Genomic DNA, 20,440 nt, shown 5'->3' on the forward strand with positions numbered 1-20,440 from the left:
GGCCCGAGAGGGTGGGAGTCGGCCCCCCCGGGTGCACAGACCCGGTCCTTGGATGCTGAGCGCAACTGGGGCTTGGGCGGATTGTGGCTCTGTGGAAATCCATCCCCTAATGACGATGAGGGAATAATCGCATTTCCTTTCAATTGACAAGAAAATCCCACACTGTTCTCATAGTACCACTCGCCCTGACGGTAAGCAAATTAAAATCAACAACCAACAGCGCATCAGTCATTCCTGACACCCAATTGTCACGGACAAAGATAAACATGACGGTTCTATGAATGTTGGGAGATGAGCCCAAAATACATAAATAAGCTCCTTTGTTGTCTACATGCGAATTTCTAGTAACACTAACAGCCTTGGACAGCGGCGGGAGGGCTTGCATTTCGTCAAGACTAAATGTCGACACCGTTGTATTTAAAACAAAGTCGCAGAGTTTGGGTGACGTCGAGGGAAGCAAAGGTGTGGACCCAGCGGGAAATTTGGAGCCCTGTGCACCGGGACCCTTCAGACGACGCACGTCCCCAGGGGCGGGGAGACACCAAAGATGTGACCATCAAGAGAGCTGTGACATGCAACCTGCAGCAGGCAAGCCCACGGGATAAAACCGGCGCCTCCCCACGGGGGTGTTCACAAGATCTTCGGGGGCTTTAAAAGTCGACGTCTTTCCAGCTGTCTGACAGGGACTGGCCAGTTTCGCCAGAGCAGAGCTGTGGGTCTTGGGGAGGCCACCTCTTCCCCTGGGGACCCTTATGGGCACATGGAAGAGCCTGGCTGCAGCCACCGCTCACCTGGCTTGCTCTCGGGAAGGGGTCGCCCCAACTAACATGGTGCTCATGTGGGAAGGGGCACAGATGGGCACCGGGCCCTGCAGCCTGGACCCCCTGCCACCCTGGCATGCAGGGGGCTTCCCCCTGCAGATCTCAGAGTTCTGGAAAGCCAGCTCCATGTGGCCCAGAACATCTCCTTCTCCTGTCCACCCTTAGGGCCAGGGTGCCGCCGCTGGGCCCGCGTGCCCTCGAGCTCCTCTAGACTGGCTTGGGACAGCACTCAGGGCAGCCAAGCTTTGGGACTAAGGTCTGTGTGATGGTGGGTGTGGTCAGGAGCCTGTGGGTTTCTGGCAGGGTCGGCCCCGCTCAATGGGAAGCAGCTGGACCCCAGGGCTACAGCAGCCCCACTCACTGGCCCTCACAGTGCACCACCCATCCCATTCGTCTGGAATTCTCTCTGTTCCTTGCCCACGTCCGCCGGGACTGTCAAGCATGTGAGGGCAGGGCCGCTGTCCTGGCTTCCCGCCGTGTCCCTGGGGCCGAGGACCGTGCTGGCATGAAAAGAGGCGAGGCCTCCCCACAATGCAGCCCTGCTCCCCCACCCCCACCGGCACCCCGGCCGTGACGGGATGGCCGGTGTCGGCCCAGAAATGCCACACGCCGCTGCGAGTGCACCCTCTCCCTCAGCCCTGGGGAGAATGGCGGGGCCTGCAGGGACCACGGGGCGGCGGAAGGACACCTCTGGTCCAGCTGAATGTAGACGGTCCCCGCGGGAAAGAGCCCCCAAGGCTGCTGCCGCTAGCATCCCAGGCCGTGAGGGTGAGCAGCCCAATATTAACATGTTCAGTCAATACTTTCCTCCATGTATTTGTTTTTGATCTCATCTCTCCCTTAGTTTTCAGGAAAAAAAATTAAAGTCCCATAAGATTCTAGAAGAAACGTTTCCCTTGATGTTGCAGATGAAACCAGCAAATTCGGAAAAGCTCCTGCTCTGATTAGATTCAGGTTGTGCATCTATCTTGCCTCGACCTGGGGCTCTCGGGAGCTGGCCCGCCTCCCAGACGCCGGCGCTCCGCTAGGCACAGCTGGCGGGTGGCGTCCCCGTTCTGTGGGTGAGGAAACGGAGTCCCAGAGACACCGCACCTTCTTGGAGGTGGCAAGAGCCGGAGGCGCGGTGCCGCAGGGTCCCCGACACCACGCTGAGCTGGCAGGGGGACGCTCTCTTTTTTTTTTTTTTACGATTTTATTTATTTATTTTAGAGAAAGAAAGAGAGCACGAGTGGGAGGGGCAGAGGGAGAGGAAGAGCATCCCAAGCAGACTCCATGCTGAGGGTGGAGCCCAATGCAGGGCTCGATCCCAGGACCCTGCGATCATGACCTGAGCGGAAACCACGAGTCGGATGCTCAACCGACTGCGCCACTCAGATGCCCCCAGGGCAGCTCTCCTTCGTCCGGCTCTGTGCACACCTCGGTCCTCGAGAGGGAACTTTGTGCCGGCGTTTGGGGAAACAGGTCGTGGGCGGCACCTGCTCCTGGTCACCGAGGCCGCAGCGCCCCAGGCCCCCGGGGAGTCGGGCAGGCCGTCAGCAGCCCCAGCCCCTCCGGGACGCCGGCCCCAGCACCACCCGTGAGGGGAAAGTCACTTTGTGGGGGCAGGCACCCCCCCGCCCCGGGGCTCCGCCGAAGGAGGCCTGCGTGGGAGCTGCCTCCGTGCCCTGGGGCCACGACGCGGGATCGAAGCGCTCCTGCTGCACGCGGCTCTCTGCGGCTTGCTAATTACTTCCATTAGTTTTAAACACACTTGACAAGAGACGGGAGTCCTGAGAGACATGAAATCCAATCATCTAAGTACACACGGCCGCGGCCCCGCTGCCTCTGTTCCTCGGTGGTGGCGGCTGCACAGCCGGCGCTGGGGAGGCCGGGGAGCGGGGCCTGCGGGCAGGACTCGTGCCCTCTGCCCGCCCGAGGACCGGCCCGGGCCGGTGGGGAGGCGAGCTCCTGGCCGCGCCCGGTCCGGCAAACACCGCTGCTGGCCGATGCCACCGCCCCGTCCTGGCCCGCGTGTGCCGTGGGGTGGGTGTGCACTGCAGCCATGCGCCTCTGGGGTACGGCCTGAGCCCAGCTCTGTGCTTGACAAGCAGTGGCCTCTCCGAGCATCTGTCTCTGCCCCTGCGGTGGCCAGGACGAGCCTTGCCCGGCGCGGGACAGACGGGTAAACGCCTGCTTGTCTGACGCTGTGGACAGGATGCACGTTACCCTTTAGCCTGAGGAGGAGATAGGCCCAGGGGAGCAACGGCTCTCGGCCAAGGTCACACAGGGTCGTTCATTCCACAAACAGCGCAGACGGCGTCTGCATCAGCAGCTCTAGAGGCTCCTCACGACGCACCAGGGAAGCACGAGTCCCGGAGCAGCCCCGGCTGGACACCGGGGAAGGCCGAGCACCCCAACATGCAAGGATTTCAGGATTTCACTGCTGCAGCCGGCTCCCGGCTCCCCCGCCCCTCGCCAGGAGGTCCGTAGAGCCAAGCGGAGTCTGATCGGCATTCCAGGCTGGTCGCCCTCTGGCAGGGACACTGCTGCTGGTCCAGATAAGGGGCAGGGGCGCACCTGCCCAGCCATCTGTCACGGACGCGGTCTCCTCCGCGCTGTGTACGTGTTAGTCTCCACCATCCGGGCATCCTGACTGACACCCACTCGGGGGGCCTATTTAAGCGGTTGGGCTTTCTGTGGCCTCCCCTGCCCCAGGGTGAACCCTGGTCTGCTCCCCCATGAGGGGGCCCTGTCCTGTGGTAGAGGTGACTCCGCACACGCAGAGCCCACCCAGGTGGGAGCCTCACTCACTCCCATTTACAGACAGGATTCGCTCATGGAGATGTGTCAGCAAAAGCCAAACACAGTCACTGCCAGGGAGGGGTTGGAGTGTGGGGCGGAAATTAACCAAGTCGTTACATCAGAAAGGCAAGGCTCCCAAGGGAGGCACGCCAGTGGAGAAGGAGCCAGGTTCTGGGAGAGCCTGACTCAGACTTGGCAGGGCAGGGAGGAGTGCTTCCTCTAAGACCCGAGGGATGAGAGCGCTCCTGTGAGGCTTGGGCAGGCCACACGGACAGCATGTGCAAAGGTCCTGTGGCAGAGGCATTTCAGGGTCTCAAGGACCTGAGAACTAGCGTGACTACAGCAGGGGCTGCTGCTGGTGACCAGAAGGTAAACAAGCAGGCAGAGGCCAGCCACACACTCCGAGGGACAGGCTGAGGGAGGGGCCTCTCCGAGTCTGCTGACCTGGACACCCACCCTTGGTAATCCAGGTAATCCCCGCCTGCCTGGAGCTCTCCCTTGGGGGGCGGGGGGGAAGGGCCGCCTGGCACTCAGCAGCCTCTGGAACTGAGGGAGGGTCCTGAGTGGATAGGACGCTACTTTTTGGGGCCAATGTTAAGAGAGGGTCACGACCTTTTCTGGCCATAGGAACAGCCCAGTGAGCAGAGTTGGGAGCCCACCCTTGCGACTTCAGAGGTATGTCCTCAAAATCTAGCTACAAAGTGGCTCACAGGACCCTGAGCAGAAGGCTCCACAACCCCCCACAGATCCGTCTGCTGGGGACACAGAACTTCAAGGACCAGGAACAGAAGGAACAGAAGGAGCGAAGGAAGAGGAGCAGGTCAAGGGACGTGGGCGAGGGTCTCTCCAGCAGGGACACACGAGCTGGGGGCCTGGGCAGGGGCGTGTCCAGGGCACTGGGAGACAAGGTCGTCCCCAGGAACCTTAGGACCCACCCACGCTGGTCCTGGCGCCCCCGCGGGGCCTCTCACGGGTCATCCATCCAGCTTGGCTGCAGGCCCTGACGGCATCTCCCTAAATGCCCTGCTGCCTATGCGGCCACCTGGTGACGGTCCCCGCTGCCCGTGCCCACGGGAGAGACGCTGCCAGCCGTCGGAAGGCAGACGGGTGGTGGCTGGGGGAGGAGGACGGGAGCGGCCGCTGACGGGAATGGGGTCTCCTGCGGAGTGGTAAGACGTTTAGGAACCACATAGAAGTGACTGCTTAAGATCGTGAACGTACTGAATGCCACTGAACTGTTCACTTTGAAATGGGGAAATTTACGGCATGTGAATTCTGTGTCCCTAAAAACCAGTTTCTGGGGCTCCCTGAGTCCCCAGTTCCTGGCTGAAGGACTGACGGCGGGGGGACCTCCCTCCCCCCAGAGGCCTCAGGACCAGCCCTCGCCCCCCGCCCTCTCCCTCCCTGGGCCCGTCTCTCACCTTCCCTGTCCCACGCACAGACCAGAGTGCTCACGGTGGGGGACGGGGACAGACGTGCCGACATCGCGGAGAAAGGTGCATGATCCCATGGGCGCGTACAAGGTGCAGAAACCTGGGGTCCTAAGTGAGGGGCGGGGAGGGCACGCAGGTGTTCAGGGACGCTTCATGAAGTGGCCACATCCGAGCTCGAATTCTAGAAGCTACTGGCACAGTTGCCTAAGATCTGAGGGAGCCGCGTGTCTGTGCGGGAGCCCTGCATGGCTCCCAGGAGTTTCCAGCATTTCCCAGGAGTGTCCCAAACCCACAGAACGCCAGGACGGGAAGGCACCATGAAAATGAACTGCCCCAGCCCCCCGCTGCATTGAGAAGTGAACCGAACTCGTTGGAAGACAACTAATTACGCTCTGGAATGCATTCCTTTATTTGAGTAATTCCACGAGCCCTTACTGACCCCCCACAACATGCCATCCTTCTCCCTACGGGCCCCGGGCACTTTTAATATTTCGTCAATTGATGCCCCAAATGCAAAGCATGCAGCACGCCTGACGCTGTTACGTTTTTCTTAGAATTTCGTGCATTCATGAAATTTGTAGCTGGTGCGAATCTCACGTGTGAAAACTGTCTTTTCCAAGTGCGGGGATCTGTGGCTCAGGGTCCGGGCTCTGGCCGGTCCTGAAATCTGAAGATCGTGACGGTTGGATGCTCACTGTGTGTGGCTGCTTTCGTTTTTGCAGGATGGAGCCAAAATCTTGCTTAAAGACGCATCCCCTCCTCTGCCCTGGCCTTGCTGGCTCATCGCTGGCTCTCAGCAGACGCGTGCAGCCCTGCTCATCCGCGGCGTGTGCGGGAGACGGTCGCCCACGAAAGGAAACACGGCAGCCCCCTCCCCGAGAGGCTCGACGTTTAACCCTTTACCCCCATCACGTTTAATTGCTCGCTGGGTGAGAAGAGCGAGGCGGGTGCCTGTGTGCTGGGACGGGTGAGCGGGGGGCGCGGACCCGCTTCCTCACCGGCAGCAGCACGCCTGACATTCACAGGCGCGGAGGCTCTGTCTCCTACTGGAAATTGCGTTGTGGTTATGAAACATGCCCTTTTAGTATTTTTCTTGTTAGGTGAACTGAGAAAGATCAAATGAGCCAGAGGTGAGCTTGTAGCTGGGACTGTGCTGAGGCTAAGTTCACCCAACAGTCTGCCTGCCTGCCTGCCTTCCTTCCTCCCCACTTCCCCATCCCTCCCTCCCTCCCTCCCTCCCTTCACTCTTCCTTCCCTCCTTCCTTCCTTCCTTCTTTCCCCCCTTCCCCTTCCCTCCCTCCTTCCCTCCCTTCCTTCCTTCCCTCCTTCCTTCCTTCGTCCCCCCTTCCCCCCTCCTTCCCTCCCTTCCTTCCTTCCCTCCTTCCCTCCTTCCTTCCTTCCTCCCCCCTTCCCTGTCCCTCCCTTCCTCCCTCTATCCCTCCCTTCCTTCCTTGCTTCCCTCCTTCCTCCCCCTTCCCCATCCCTCCCTCCCTCCTCTTTCCTTCCTTCCTTCCCTCCCTCCCTCTTTCTTTCCTTCCTTCTTTCTTTCCTCCCACCTCCCTCTCTTCCTTCCTTCAGACCATCCCTCCCTCCATCCTACACTCACTGCACCTCCATGGTCCAGGCACCATCCAGGTGCTGGGGAGCCGGAGGGGGTTGGGGCAGCCCTGGGCAGCAGGAACTTGGAGTGAAGATCAAGGTTGGAAAGGAGGTCATGGGCAGGGGCCCTGGTGGGGGCCACGCTGTGCCGAGTGCCCCGAAGGGCGACTCTTCTCCCACTGATTCTCCAGAGTAAGGCCCCTCTGCAGGGACCCGTGCCTCAGGGATGTGAGCCCGAGGCTGTAGCTAAAGTCTCAGCGAGGACAGCCAAGTGGCCACCACGGGCCCCACTCGGACGGCTTTCAGCACTTCTTCCAATTTAAAGCCCTGCCCCCTGGGTGCTGTGGACAGGACAGTGGGACAGGACAGCGGCTGGATGCCCAGGGCTGCTCTCACCGCCCCCCCCCCCCCCGCCCTGCCCTCTGACGGCGGATCTCCTCCCTGTTGGCCGAATGCTCCAAGCACCAAGCCTTGCCTGGAACACCCTTCATCACTGTGTGCACCTCCTCTGAGGAGCCTTCCAGCATTCATCTCAGCTGCTGACCCCTCTCTCTTGGAGCTTATTCACTCCTGGGGCTTCCCGGGGGCAGGGGCAGGGTGATGAGCGGCAGTCTGCCCCTTCATCCTGGACATCTTTAGAGTTTGCGGGGCCAGGTGCTAATAAAAAGCAGACCGAGGTTTGGTGGGTTGTTGGCGGTGCTCGAGCGGGACCCTCTCAGGAGGGGCTGGCTCGCAGGCCTCAGGTCTGCTGCTCCAAAGGCCCAGGCACCTCCCGGAAACCTCGGGCAACTGGGACCCTGGCGTGTCCTTCCAGGCTGTTCTCTGGCCTGTGTGTTTAAACACAGACATGCGGCTATGCGCGCCTCTTTTTCCACGCGGTCTCCCGATGGACCTCTGCCCACGGGCACAGCAGACCAGCATTCCCGTTTGTGGGGTGCAGAGAAGGCCGGGCCGTGGGAACTGCGCAGTCAGCACTGACGACTCGGGAAGGGGCTGCCCCACCAGGCTGGGGCCCCGGGAGCAGTCGGCCTGAGCGGGGCCACCCGCAGACGTGCCCGGACCTTTCGAAGGTCCCTCTGGGGCCAGGACGGAGCGCGGGGACTCGTGGCTGGTTGCATCTTCCTCTGCTGTCATTCTGCTCAGTGCACATTCCCAAAGCAGCCATATGTTTACAAACCTTGGAAAAGTGTCATTTCCAGCAGCGTGCGGGTGAACCTGCTGACCCTCTCCAGAGCAGGACGCCTCGTGCCAAGCCCCACGCTGTGCAAGTGAGGAAGGGGGGTAGTCAGGCCCCCCGTGCAGACGGCTAGCGCACATCACCCAGGAGGATGCGCCCTGGATGTGGACGCGGGAGCCAGGTGTTCATGCGCCGGATCGTGCTCCTGGTGCTGCAGACGTCCTCGTGCTGGGGGTCCGAGGCTGCCCTCCACGAGGACCAGGACAGCCCGCCCCGTGGACAGTATGTCCACAAGATGAACATCGTCAGGATTTCAACTGGGCCTTTTAAACTTTAAATTGATGTGCTTTCAAACCAAAGAAGACCCTTCCTCCCCGGCCTGAAGGTGCCCTGGCCCTTTGGCCATTAGAGTTCCCAGCCCCCAGCTGGGTCACACATGTCGTCCCGTCGGAACCGCCCCACGCCTGGCTCTGTGTGTGAGGTTCTGACGGGGACCAGAGCCTCCTCTGCGAACCTCAGACCACAGACAGGGGCCCCTCTCCTCCTGTCCCTCACCTCCACACCAGCAGGGGCGGCGACACACAGCTGAGCTAATTCATTTTAAATTGGTTCAGTGCGTTCTTCATGTCTGAGCATGAATGATATCACCCAAGTTTGCTCTGTGCAGAGTGTGCACGCGCTTCTGCCTCCCAGCAGCGCCTAACTGTCTCCAACGTCCTAGGAGAGAGCGGGGTGCACACTCTCAGGGGTCCTGTGTGGTGCAAGCATCTCCACCATCGGCCACGCAGGCCCCCCGGCTTGTCCCCCTGCTCACGGTCCACGGCTCAGCCACCCAGGCCTCTTTCTCCCCGACGTGTAGTGTTAGCTTACCTCCAGGCTCTGCACGGGGATGCTCTCTCCTGCCCCGCGCCGGCCACCCTTCCAGCCCCCGTCCCTGCAGCTCGTTGGCCGCTGTCCTTTATGTCCCCAAGGCTGCCGCCCTGCTTGCTTCATCGTGGCTCCAGCCACTGCCACCAGTCTGCAAGCTTGAGCCTCCCCGTGACCTCTAGCACCTACCCCCAAGGTCGCCCGGCACCCGGTGGGTGCCTGGGAGAAATGCACACGTTCTGTTTCCCTTAGCTTCAAACATGAGTATTCAGTGAACTGAGGAGCCATGAGATGACTCGGGGGAAACTCAGATGCAGATCACTACGTGGACGAAGCCCATTGAACAGGCCACACGCTGCGGGACCCCAGCGCTACGGCGTTCTGGAAAAGGGGGCTTGGCGGGGGCGGGAAGGACTCCCAGGGCAGAGAAAATACTCTGTGTGATGCTATAACGGTGGGTTCATGTCACTATACGTTTGTCCAAACCCACGGAAAATGCAACATCAGGAGTGATTCTAATACAAACTACGGGCTTCAGTTAATAATCATCCATCAGCACGGTCTCATCGGCTGTAACAACATCCCACACTAACGCAAGGTGTGAATGGTGGGGGGAACCGTGCAGGGGAGGGCGGTGTATGGGAACTCCCTGCACTTCCTGCTCTCTTTTCCCATAAACCTAAAATTGCCTAAAAAAAAAAAGTCTATTAAAAAATGGATATTCACTATCCGTTAGACATTCCTTCTCCAGAGAAAACCCACAGTTTCAAAAATGTTAAAAATCCCATTTGAAAGCAAAACATTGAAACCTCTCTCATGTCATTTCATTTATGGCAGGGAGCATAAAACCTGCTTCTCCCTCCAGGTTTCTTCCTAATCAATCGAACGCCATGCTCGAACCATCACTGACTTCATTTCTCCGAGGACACTCTTCCTGTCCGAGAAACATCAGCCGAGGTGGCAACAAACCTGTGCCCTCCTCTGAGTGACCCGGTCCTCCGGCACACCCCCAAGCCCCACTATTGCCTCGATAGACTCTTGGCGACCTTACTTAATATTTACAGTGCTGCGTGGAATCTGGAGGCCCCGCCGGGAGGAGCGGCGTCTTGGTGACTCAAGTGGTGTGCATCTGTGGACCCCGCCGGGGACCCGGGGTGTGAGACAAGTCTGGGACCAGTCCCGGGCTCCCACTCAGAGCGAGAGTTCTCTAGGTTCTGGTACTAATTAACAGTCCTTTGTTGGAGAAAACAAAGGCGCAGGTGCGTTGGAGATGCGGACACGGAGAGGTGGGGAAAGATTCAGGATCCAAGGAGGGCTGTTTATGGCACAATTCTTTCCCGAGTGGCAGTCAAAACCGCTGTCTGAGCTCCTCATTAGTAAAGCCCAGAGATGCCCCATCAGAACGGAGCATGGAGACTCTTAATTGGGTGACATCTCCAATGAAACCCGCCCTTCCACACCTGCAGGGGCTCGGGCAGGACCTGATGGAAGCAATCTAGCCAGGCTGGGGGCGCGACAGGGCCCCGTTAAAACACGCCACAGGCCGCCGCTGGAGGATGCCGTCCTTCATGGTCTTGACTGCTGGTCGTTCCCACGCTAGAAAGGAGGGCTGGGGAGGGACGTGCTTCCCAGCGAGAGACCAGGGCACGGGTTCCGCCCAGGGTCCCTGGACGGAGGGAGGGAGGGCAATTTGGTGCAAATCTCCATGTGTGGGGATGTGGGAGTCATCCTAACAGCCACAGATGTTGGGAGTGTGGTCCAGGATACGGGGTTCCTTGAGAATCCTTGGGGGGCGGGCATCCCCGTCTGGACTCCTGCCTTCTCATCCAAGGTTCTGGGAGTCCATCTGATTCTTTGGAGAAATAGGGGTGATTTTTTGGCTATTAAGAAAAGAAGGCTATGTTTTTATTGACTATCTGAAACTAACATTTCATGAACTATCGTGAACGAACATTTTGTGAATTTTTTTCTTCCTTTCATTCATTCAGTCTTGACCCGCTTGTCCACTCAGGTGTCCTGCCAGGCACCAGGAGCACATTCCCTTGCTGAACCCTCGCAAACCCTGTGATTTCTGTTTTCCAGAAGAGCAAGCTGAAGAAACAGAGAGTTTCACTGACCCCCTGAGGTCCCCAGCCAGCGAGTGGCAGAGCTGGTGTGGACGGGGGCTCCTGGCTTTGCTGCTTCCTGACCCCCAGGCCCCCTTCCCTCTGTTCCAGAGCTGACCGTGGTCGTCCCCGAGCGACAGAACCAGGAGGAGGAAGGGCTACCTAGTTTCCCAGGATACGGGATATTCTATCCTATCTCTCTTCCACTGTCTCGCTATGATGAGCTTCACGTGTGAAAACCACACACAGGTGTCCATTCACAGACAGACAATGGACGGCTCACCCCTCCCACCCTGTGATGGATGGCTCGCTCCCCACAACGGACGGCTCGCCCCCAACAACAGACGGCCCACCCCTGACGGCTCTGAGTGTGGGATCGGCGTCCTGCCTCCTCCCCGCCCTGGACCCTGGGAAGGCCTGTGGCCACCACGGCCCCATGTGGGCTCAGCATCCAGCAGAGGAAGGAGCAGATCCACGGGATGTGTCCGTCCGTCTGCCATGTCCTTCCGTCTGCTGTGTCCCTCCACGTACTCACTGGTCTGGCTCGCCCTCCCATGCTGCTTCCCTGGGGAGCCTCTGTTCTCCAAAGTGGGGAGACAAGGTGGGCAAAGCCAACGCCCCGTTGTCATGGTGTTGCCGTTCTAGTTGGGGGGGGGACAGAAAATGGGGATGCCGTGGGACGGCTTTGGGGGCTTCCAGAGCTCCGGAGAGGAATAAGGCAGACAGGGCGGGGGGGGGGGGACTGTAGGGACGGTCAGGAAGGCAGACTCCTGGCTGTGAGCAAAGGGGACGGGGCAGGGGACACAAGCACACACATGCACACCTGGGAGCAGTGTGTTCACATGCGCGTGTGCTCTCCAGCAGCCCTGGGCGGCCTGCGCACACAGGGCCCCTCCTGAGCAGGGGTCTGCAGGGGCTGAGGGTACAGACGGGAAGACTAACTCATCCGCACCCCAAAGGTGCTAGAGAACGTCTTCTTCTGGGTCTCCACACCACCGAACCAGCAACCGTGTAAGTTAAAAACACGCACATAATCAAAACACGCTGTACCCTTTGCCCTGGACTGAAGATGGACATACGAGGAGGGACATTTAGAAGCACGAGGCTGGACATGGAACCCTCCAGGTTCAGGCCACCAAAGTGGACGACGTGGACCACACACAGCCCCCGTGGCGTGGGAGAAGCCCACTTGCTGTTGTGCTGGGAGGGACGCCGAATGTCTGCGTTGGGGCCGACTGTGGGGTGCAGGTGGGCAAGCGCCTCTGGATTTCGCAGGAGGGCGTGGGCACCCCGGGACCTGGAAGCCTGAGGACTTCTCCCCATGGCTCTGAGCTCACAAACTCTGAAGGCTTCGGGGTTCTCGTGGGAGCACTGACCGGAGTCTGGGCAGGACGTGAGGGTCTGAGCTCTGTGGCTACAATGGTGGTGGCCCCGCAGCCCCTGGCCAACCACCAGCGCCCCCGAGCGAGGGTGCACACACTTGTCACGCTGGCATGGGGACGTTCTCTGTGGGTGCGGCGGATGGCTGGACACGGCGCAGCGTCGGGACCGTTAGAGCTCCAGGCCCGCCCTCCTGGCGCCGGCGGCCCCACTCGCCCAGCACATCCCCAGCTTCGGTTTGCTGGGGCTGAATGTAAACACGACCCTGAACTTGACCAGCCTGCTCCCGCTATAAATACGCCTGGGCCGCCTGGAATCCAGAGGGAGCCGTTTTTCTAAAGTAAATAAAAAGGAACTCGGGAAAGACAAACACATGTCTCCTTCTCTCAATCACGCTGACGACCCGGACTTCTGTCTCTGGGTCTCTCTTCATCAGACCTGGGGGTCACACTGACTTTGAGATATCCGGGGACCCCCCTTGAGATGAGCAGACCCTCGGGGGGGGGCCGTAAACCGAGGGTGGAAGCATCTGGTGTCTGCCCTCAAGGCCCCTGCTTTCCACGGGGTCTGGGCTGGCCTTGGGCAAAGTGCAGACACGCTCTCAGGAGCCTCACGGGGCAGGGGAGGGAGCTGACGCCGTTCAACGGGCACGCAGATACATTTAAAATGGTAGCCTCTTGAGGGCTCCATGGTGCAAGGTGCTAGGAAAGCCCCAAGAGGGGCCTGAGGAGGGGTCCCCATAGAGGAAGAGCCTGGATGAGAGCAGGAGCTGGTCCAACCTCACTGGGACAAGGAGGACAGTGCCCTAGAGGCCCAGGGTCCACCTTGCGCTGGGCCCACCTGGGGCTCCACAAGGCCATGGGGGTGCCATGGGGGCATCACGAAGAGGTTCTTCAGAAAAAATGGGGCCATAGATGGTGCCCTCTGAGCTCCTTCCAGGAGGGGCCTCTGACCACACTGTGGGCTCTGTGAGTGACTGGGGTTTGGGGACACATTTCCTGGACTCATGACTAGAAATGCTCAGTGGTGAGGGGTGAATTCTCCCCCAACATGGAAAGAAAAAACATGATTCCTCTTTTTAACGGTCTTTGGGCAGCAGAAAGCCCACCCCAGGGAAGTGAAGGCCTCGTGCATCTGTTGGGTGGGTCCTGAGCCAAATCCTGTTTCTAGAGAGCTGGAAGGAAGTGGTCACACATTCCTTTTTTTTTTTCTTTCTAAATTTTTCTTTAATGTGATCTCTACCCTCAATGTGGGGCTGGAACTCACCACCCTGAGATCAAGAGTCGCATGTCCTACAGCCCGAGCCAGCCGGGCGCCCCGGCCATGCATTCCTTATGCGCCACATCATTGTTGAAGGAACGTCCGAGGAACAGGGGTCCAAGCTGGCGGGGGCGGGGCAAGGACATGGTTTCACGTCTGTGACAGTGGTCCCTCTGTGTCCCTCAGGCGAGAGCAGGGGAGGGCCTGGGACATCCTGTGTAACTTACACGGAGGGTTGGTAATTCAGGGGGTATCAGTCAGCATGAGGTTCTGTTAAGCTGAAGTAACACACAGCTCCCAAACCACGTGACATATGGCTGTGGGCCAACTGGGAGGCTCTGCCCGGGGAAGCCTCACTGGCCGTTTGTCCCCTCCTGGGAGGGACGGACCTTCCTCCGCTCCATCGCACTGGTCAAAGCGAATCCCGGGGTCAGCCCTCACGGCAAAGTCGTGAGGAAGTGAGACCCTGCCATGTGTCCCGAGGACAGAAGTGACTCCGTGTCACTAATATTTAACGTGGACACAGCAAGGTTTGCCATGGCTGCCCGTGTGACCCTCAGCGGTGCTTGGCATTCCCGCCACAGTGTGTAGACACTGCTACTTCTCCGAACTGTGATGTTGTCACGACAATGGCGCTTAGAAAGATTCGCACCCAAAGCAAGTCCTGCATCTAAAGAAACAATTTTAGCGGCTGCTCCAAAACCGCCCGCCGTCTCCCCCGAGCCGGGCACACATGCCTGTGCGTGCCCCTCAAAGCCTCTCCGCGTTTGTTCCCGTTTGTTCTTTCCCCCACATGAGCTGATGGATCCCTGAAGGCGCGGACTGTGGTGTTTCTGCTTTCTATCCTTGAGCAAAAGAGTGACCCACACCGTCACGTGCCCCGTTTCTCTGCCGTGAATCCCCACCACCGGGGGACAGAGTCTTGCGCTGGGCTGGGTCCCGCAGAATTGTGTCTCTGCAGATTCCTGCCTATCTCAGCTATACTTTGGCGATTCTGCTCTGGCAGGAAAAAGAGCCAGTTAATGAAGCCATTTTGGAGGCAAGGGATCCTGGCCTCACACGGTCCTCGACCCGATCCCCAGACCTCGCCGACGTCCCCTGACAGAGAACACAGCAACTGAAGACCCTGCCCCCAAAGGGAGCCCTGTGGGGAGCATCATGCAAATGAAGTGTTTATCCCAAGGTAGTTATCCCTTGTACAAGTTCGACATGAAATCTTGATAAAGAATTGTTTTTTAATATAGCGATGAAGAAGCTCAGCCAGATGCATAAAAATTATATGACATTTTACTCCTGAGTGTAAATTAAAATTTGCAGAAAGGTCAATGAAGCAGGAATGATTTTTTTTTTTTTCCAGATGATTTAGACATGAGAACTGAGGAGGCTGGAGGCAGGGGGAGAACCCCAGCATCATCCAAGCCCGCTCGAGCTTTTGCCCCGGAGAGTGCTGGCCTGCCCACCTGGCCAACCTCACTGGCCAAAACTTGGTCTGTGCCCCAGGGGCCTCGCTCCTGCTAGGTGCACATTCCAAGATGGTGCAGGAAGGTTCCTGGACCTTCCCTGGAAAGAAGAGACATCTGTCAGAGAAAGTAGCCTTCAGACCAGACTCTTCAGGCTGCTGAGAGAAGAGAGGTTTGTGCAGGAGGCCCCAGTCCATCTTGCTGAGTCCCCACTATGTGATCAGCACCTACTATGTGCACCAAGGTACAAAAGCAGGCAGTCTGCCGCCTGCCAAGAGCTAAGGCCTGGAAGCCGGCGGGGTGAGCTGGGTGGCCTTGGAGGGCCTGCAAACATCTCTGAGCATCTTATCTGACCTAGCACAATCACCCCAAACCACACGGCCTGAGTCCGTGGCCCACAGTCAGATTTCCGGACCCGCTGCCAGGAGGGAGTTGCCAAGCTAATGGTTGCTCTCTCAGATCAGGCTCTGCCTCAAAGGGTGTTTGCCGTGATTAAATGAGATACTGTGGGAGAAACCCAGCACAAAGCCTGGGCATTCAGAGGCCATGGGGAATGAGCAGCCTGCCTCGCCTGGAGGCAGTGGGAAGCAGGTCCGGAGCATCCTACCGCCTCCAGGGACCGCCCCGGCTGGAGAGAAAAGAACACACCCACGTTCACAACAGCAAGATGCAAAGTGGCCGCGGGGATGTTTAAAGTCTGCAAGTGAGCACAGTGCCATGTCTTATCACCTTCCTTCCTCTTAACAAAAGCAAGGTGCTTCCCTACCAGCCGTGTCTTTATCTCAACAGTCAGGGCTGCAAAGTGTAGCTTAATTTAAAAAACAATTATGAGTGAAACACCAGCTCCCAGGAATTATCCATTCTTCAGAAGGAAAGAACAAAAACGGCCACGGAAAGCCACGGGCCCTCTTGTCTGACAGCATTAGCACCGTGTTCACAACGCACTTCGGGGACGAGAATGCCGACTCCCTCGCACCTGCCCCGTGTATCCCTTCTGGGGGACGGGAGAGGGCAGCTCTCAACACAGCTCTGTGCATATTCCGCATTCGTAACTCTTAAGGCTTTTTGATTTAAAGCAGCAATTACACAGAGGAACAGGATAAAGACTGGGAGAAGTTATGTCTTTGGGTCGGGAGGGAAGGCAGCGAAGGAAGGTTAATGCTTTGGTGAAATATTTCCACAGTTATGTCACGCAACCATTTTGCAATATCCCTAATGTTTTTGCACATTACATGCTCTTCCGGGGGAAAAACAGCTTGTGTTTTTGAGAGCAGGGAATAAAAACCTAACAGGCCTCTGCGGCTGACGTGTACCTTGGAAGACCCTGCAGCCAGGCTCCCCGGCTTGGAGCGTTCTTGTACGTCCAGGCTCCGCACGGCGGGTGCGTCTTTCCCTGTGTTCGTAATGAGCAAAAACTGCCAAGACTTAAAAAAAAAAAAGTCTCTGATTAGAGCCCATTGAAGCTCACCATGATGTATTGCTTTCAGATGCAAAGCCATTTGGCGGCAGTTGGCGGCAGGCAGCGTTAAGAAGTTGGATACAGTTGGTCACCCGCTTCTGCCAGCACTCCTGTCAGCCCCAGCGCGGCGGCGGGGGGCCTCTCCACACCAGCTTCCTCGGACTTAGAGCCCCTCGTGGCTGCTGGCTGCTGAGAGCCACGTGTCGCTGTGGTTCGGGCGGCTGTCACTTCCCCGGCTAACCAGTGCCCTGGGAATGGCGGCGTCAAAGCCAGGAGACAGAGTCCGTCTTCGACGTAACACGGTGAATCACGAAGTCTGAGAGTGAGCTGCTGCTAGAAGCCCCAGCATTCCCGGGGAACGTCCTCCGAGGCCAGAACGCATGTCGCCACGCAGGGGCAGCGGGTGGGGGCTCGTGGGCCGACGGGCTTCACCAGGACTGGCCAGTGACCCGGGCAGCTGAGGGCACGGTGCTTGGCACCTCCACTCTTTGCACAAATGCGAATGTTCTGCTAGGGTCCTCAGGCATCTGGCCGTGCCCAGGGCGGGCAGCGTGGTGGTGCTTCTGCCGTGAGTGGCTGGGGTGGGCTGTCCCACACCACGGACCAGGATCTGGGGTGAGGCAGCCCGGGCACCACTCCCAACACGGGGTCTGGCGGGGGTATGGAGATGCTCCTCTTGCTACACCTGGTGTGATCTGAGTCGTGTCCTCCAGCACCCCGAGGGGCCCTGTTTCTGTGACCCCCGCCTTGTAGGAAAGAACAAGGACAAGAATGTGGCTTGACCTCAGGGATGGGGGACACACGTAGGATTTGGGGAAGGTGCAGGTTGGTGCCTCCCCAGGAGGCTGGCAGCATCAGCCCTTCTCCCTTGTGTCCGCAGAGAGGGCAGCAGGACCTAGTGATTCTTCACCAACCCTCTGCTCAGGGCCGGACGCACCTTCCTTCTCTGTGGTATGTCAGTGGCCCCAGATCAGGAAACCCTGCAAATGTCCAGGGGCAAGGGATGCAGGCCTGTGCTGAGCACATTGAAAAACATCTTGTGTGTGTGTGTGTGTGTGTGTGCATATTTTGTGCATTTGCCCAGATAGCGTAAAGATTGGGCTCTTCTGAAATGTCAGAGTGAGAAAAGGGGTCCAGGGCTGGCTTTGAGGAAAACAACTCTGTTCAACCAACCCTGGCTGCACGGAAGCTTCTAGAGCCTCTCTTGGCCTTAGTTGCCCAGTCTCAAGTCCCAGGGCGTCCCTGGTGAGTCAGGGGCGGTTCGGCTATTTGTTTCCATTAGTTCATTGACATTAAAAAAATATGACTTCCTACCCATTCAAGAAGGAACTCTGGCCACTGCCAAGAGGCTCACTCTGTTGGAGGCCTGGGGACAGGCGCCCAGCACGGGCCAGACACGGGGAGCACTACTGTGACTGGGGCCACCTCCTTCATCTGCGGTCTCCTCCTCCCCCCCTTGCTGCCCTCCCCCGCTCAGACCCTGCCATGTGCTTATGGGCCGTCCCTGGGACTGGACACTCCAGCAGGGCCAGCCATATGCCAGCAGGATTGTTTTCTGCACAAGCGGGTTCTGACATGGGCTTTAGGTGAGGAGGGGTGCGGGGAGAAGGGGATGAGGAGTCGGGGTGGAGGCCAGATGTCGCACACACTTCCTCGGCTGCCATCCTGGCCTCCGCCCCCACCGTCCCTGCTTTAGCCTCGTTTCGGACCTCTGACCTCAGAACCGTAAGGTAATACATTTGCGTTCTTCAAAGCCGCTAAGTGTGTGGTTCTTCCTTACAGCAGTCCCAGGAGGCACCATCCCTGGCAGGCTTGCTCCCGGAGGGTGGGCCTCCCGTCCCAGTGCCCCAGAACAGAGCCGAGCATGTAGGTGGCACACGGCGAGCGTTTGCTGAGCGAGTGAATGAGCGTGCACCACCGTAGCTCCCCTCGTCGGCAGCGCCGCGTGCACGTCTGTCGGGTGCACGAGGCTCTTGCCCACCCTGGCTCCGCATGGGCCCCTGCCTGGCCTCACCAGGGCCCAGCACCCCCTCCTCAGGCTGCCACCTTAGCAGCCCGAGAGCCCCAGAGGCGGGCGCTGTGCGACTCACTTGGCAACATCCCCGCTCATCGATTTGCATTGCTTTAATTACAAATTGCATAAATACACACTTGAAGCTTGCCAGGAGGGGTGTTCTGCCACAGGAGAGATGACTCAGAAGCAGCATGAAGACGGAGGGCCTGTCCTGGCTGCAGACTTACTGTGCTTTGGTTCATCCTCCGGAACCTTCCACTGTGGCTAAATGCCCTCCTAGGACCGGGTGCCCTGAGAGCCCACCAGCTGCGACTTCTCCAGAATGCTGGGGCTCAGAGAGGTGAGCTGACTTGTCTGAAGATGCACAGCCAGCTGGTAGTAGAGATTTCTGGCCACCGATTTTTCTGGAAAGTTCTCTGGTTTGGTTATCATTTTAGTCTGGGCTGGGGGAAACCACAGAGGGGAGGGGAGCTGGCCAAGCAGCTCTGAGGGTTGCCGGAGGCCCAGCCAGCCCTCCCTTCTGGACTGTGCACCCCCCGGCCCTCCCAGGCAGCCTGCAGACAGGTGAAACCCACCCCCTCGGCTACCATCTCAAAGTTCTAAACTCGCTGCTGGTGGTAAACTTTCCACTAAATACACAGATGGTCCCGCCCGATCCTGTTAATGAAAATCTCTCACACGGCTACAAAAACAGACGTGATCATCTGTTTTCCAACATTTTGAAAAAAATCTACAGAGGTGTAAGGTGCTACGCAAATGAGAATGATTAGCTTGTGCCATCTGTGAAGGGAGGGAAAAGAAAAAGCGCCGTCCCTGCCGGCTGCATCCGCTATTTCTGTCTCTGGGGAGATGGAGAGCTGCCTGGCGTGTCCAGGGAGGAGTGCCGCCAAGGACGTCTCCATTGGTGGTGCTCTTTTGCTCTCGTTTACCCAAGAAAGACATAGCAGCCCCGCCACCTTCTGGAAGAGGCCCTGCTGGGCTGGCAGGCGTCACACAGGTACTCACACCCTCAGGGGCAGGTGCTCTCTGGGCTCATGGCTTGGGCAGCCGGCCCTTGGTCTGGTGCAGGGGTGGCAGGAGGTGCGGACCGGGGTCCTGGGGTTCTCTTTTAGCTCCGCACATTCTCCATGCACCGACTACCAGGCAGGTGCAGTCCTGGGAGTGGTGCTGGCCCAGGCCTGCCCCGTGTGTGGAGCCTGCGTTCAGGGAGAGGGCAGGCCCTGAGCAAGGGACCCACCCGAACTGTCTAGTCCATCTGCGGAAAGATCAGCAGTTTGCTTTTTAATCAAATCTCCATCATGCACTGATGCTTTTGTAAAATACAACAAAAATGAGTTACCAGGAAAAGACTGCAGGCAAGACGTTGCTGCAAGTTTCCAAACACTCACCCTCGATTTCTGTGGGTATCTGGCCCAGATCTGTAACAAGCAGTCGGGTCTGGGGTCCAACTGTGATCCCACTCTGAGAAGTGCCCACAGCAAAGGCGGCATGCCCCACGTGAGGGCCAGGAAAACAGAGCCACGCAGCCGGGTACAAGAACAAGGGGCCCTTGGCCAGGAGATCCTGGGGGGCTTTCTGAAGGAGGCAACATTTCAATGAGACCCTAAGGATGGGAAGGGGTGGGCTGCAAACACCCAAGGCAGTAGCTCCAGGCAGAGGAGGGTCTACAAAGCCTGTGCAAGGCCGGAATGGGAGCTGGGACGAGGATACCCAGGCGAGGAGCCGGGAGGCTGTGAGTGCCCAGAGTGTCAGGAAGGGAGAGATAGGCCCCCTGACTGCAGCAGGGTTCTGGGCACTGCCTTCACCCTGGTGGGGGATGGTGGTGGCTTCAGCCCAGGCAGAGGCGCAGGAAACAGGGCAGTAGCATTCCAACCTGCTGAGGAGGCCAGTGGACTGAGCTTCCAGAGGACTGGGAGTTGGGAGGGGACATCTGGGACAGCTGGGAGTGGGGAGGGGACATCTGGGTCAGCTGGGAGTGGGAAGGGGACATCTGGGTCAGCTGGGAGTGGGGAGGGGACATCTGGTCAGCTGGGAGTAGGGAGGGGACATCTGGGTCAGCTGGGAGTGGGGAGGGGACATCTGGG

At 58.7% G+C, this 20,440-nt stretch overlaps 1 protein-coding gene across 1 annotated transcript in view; it reads right to left on the minus strand.

Moving 5' to 3' along the window:
* Nucleotides 1-20,440, minus strand: part of CDH4 (cadherin 4) — a 541,856-nt gene that overhangs the window by 146,084 nt on the left and 375,332 nt on the right. The window lies entirely within an intron of this gene.

The sequence above is a fragment of the Phoca vitulina genome, unplaced genomic scaffold (genome assembly GCF_004348235.1).
Source record: "Phoca vitulina isolate PV1807 unplaced genomic scaffold, GSC_HSeal_1.0 scaffold50, whole genome shotgun sequence".
In the NCBI taxonomy this organism is placed as follows: domain Eukaryota; kingdom Metazoa; phylum Chordata; class Mammalia; order Carnivora; family Phocidae; genus Phoca; species Phoca vitulina.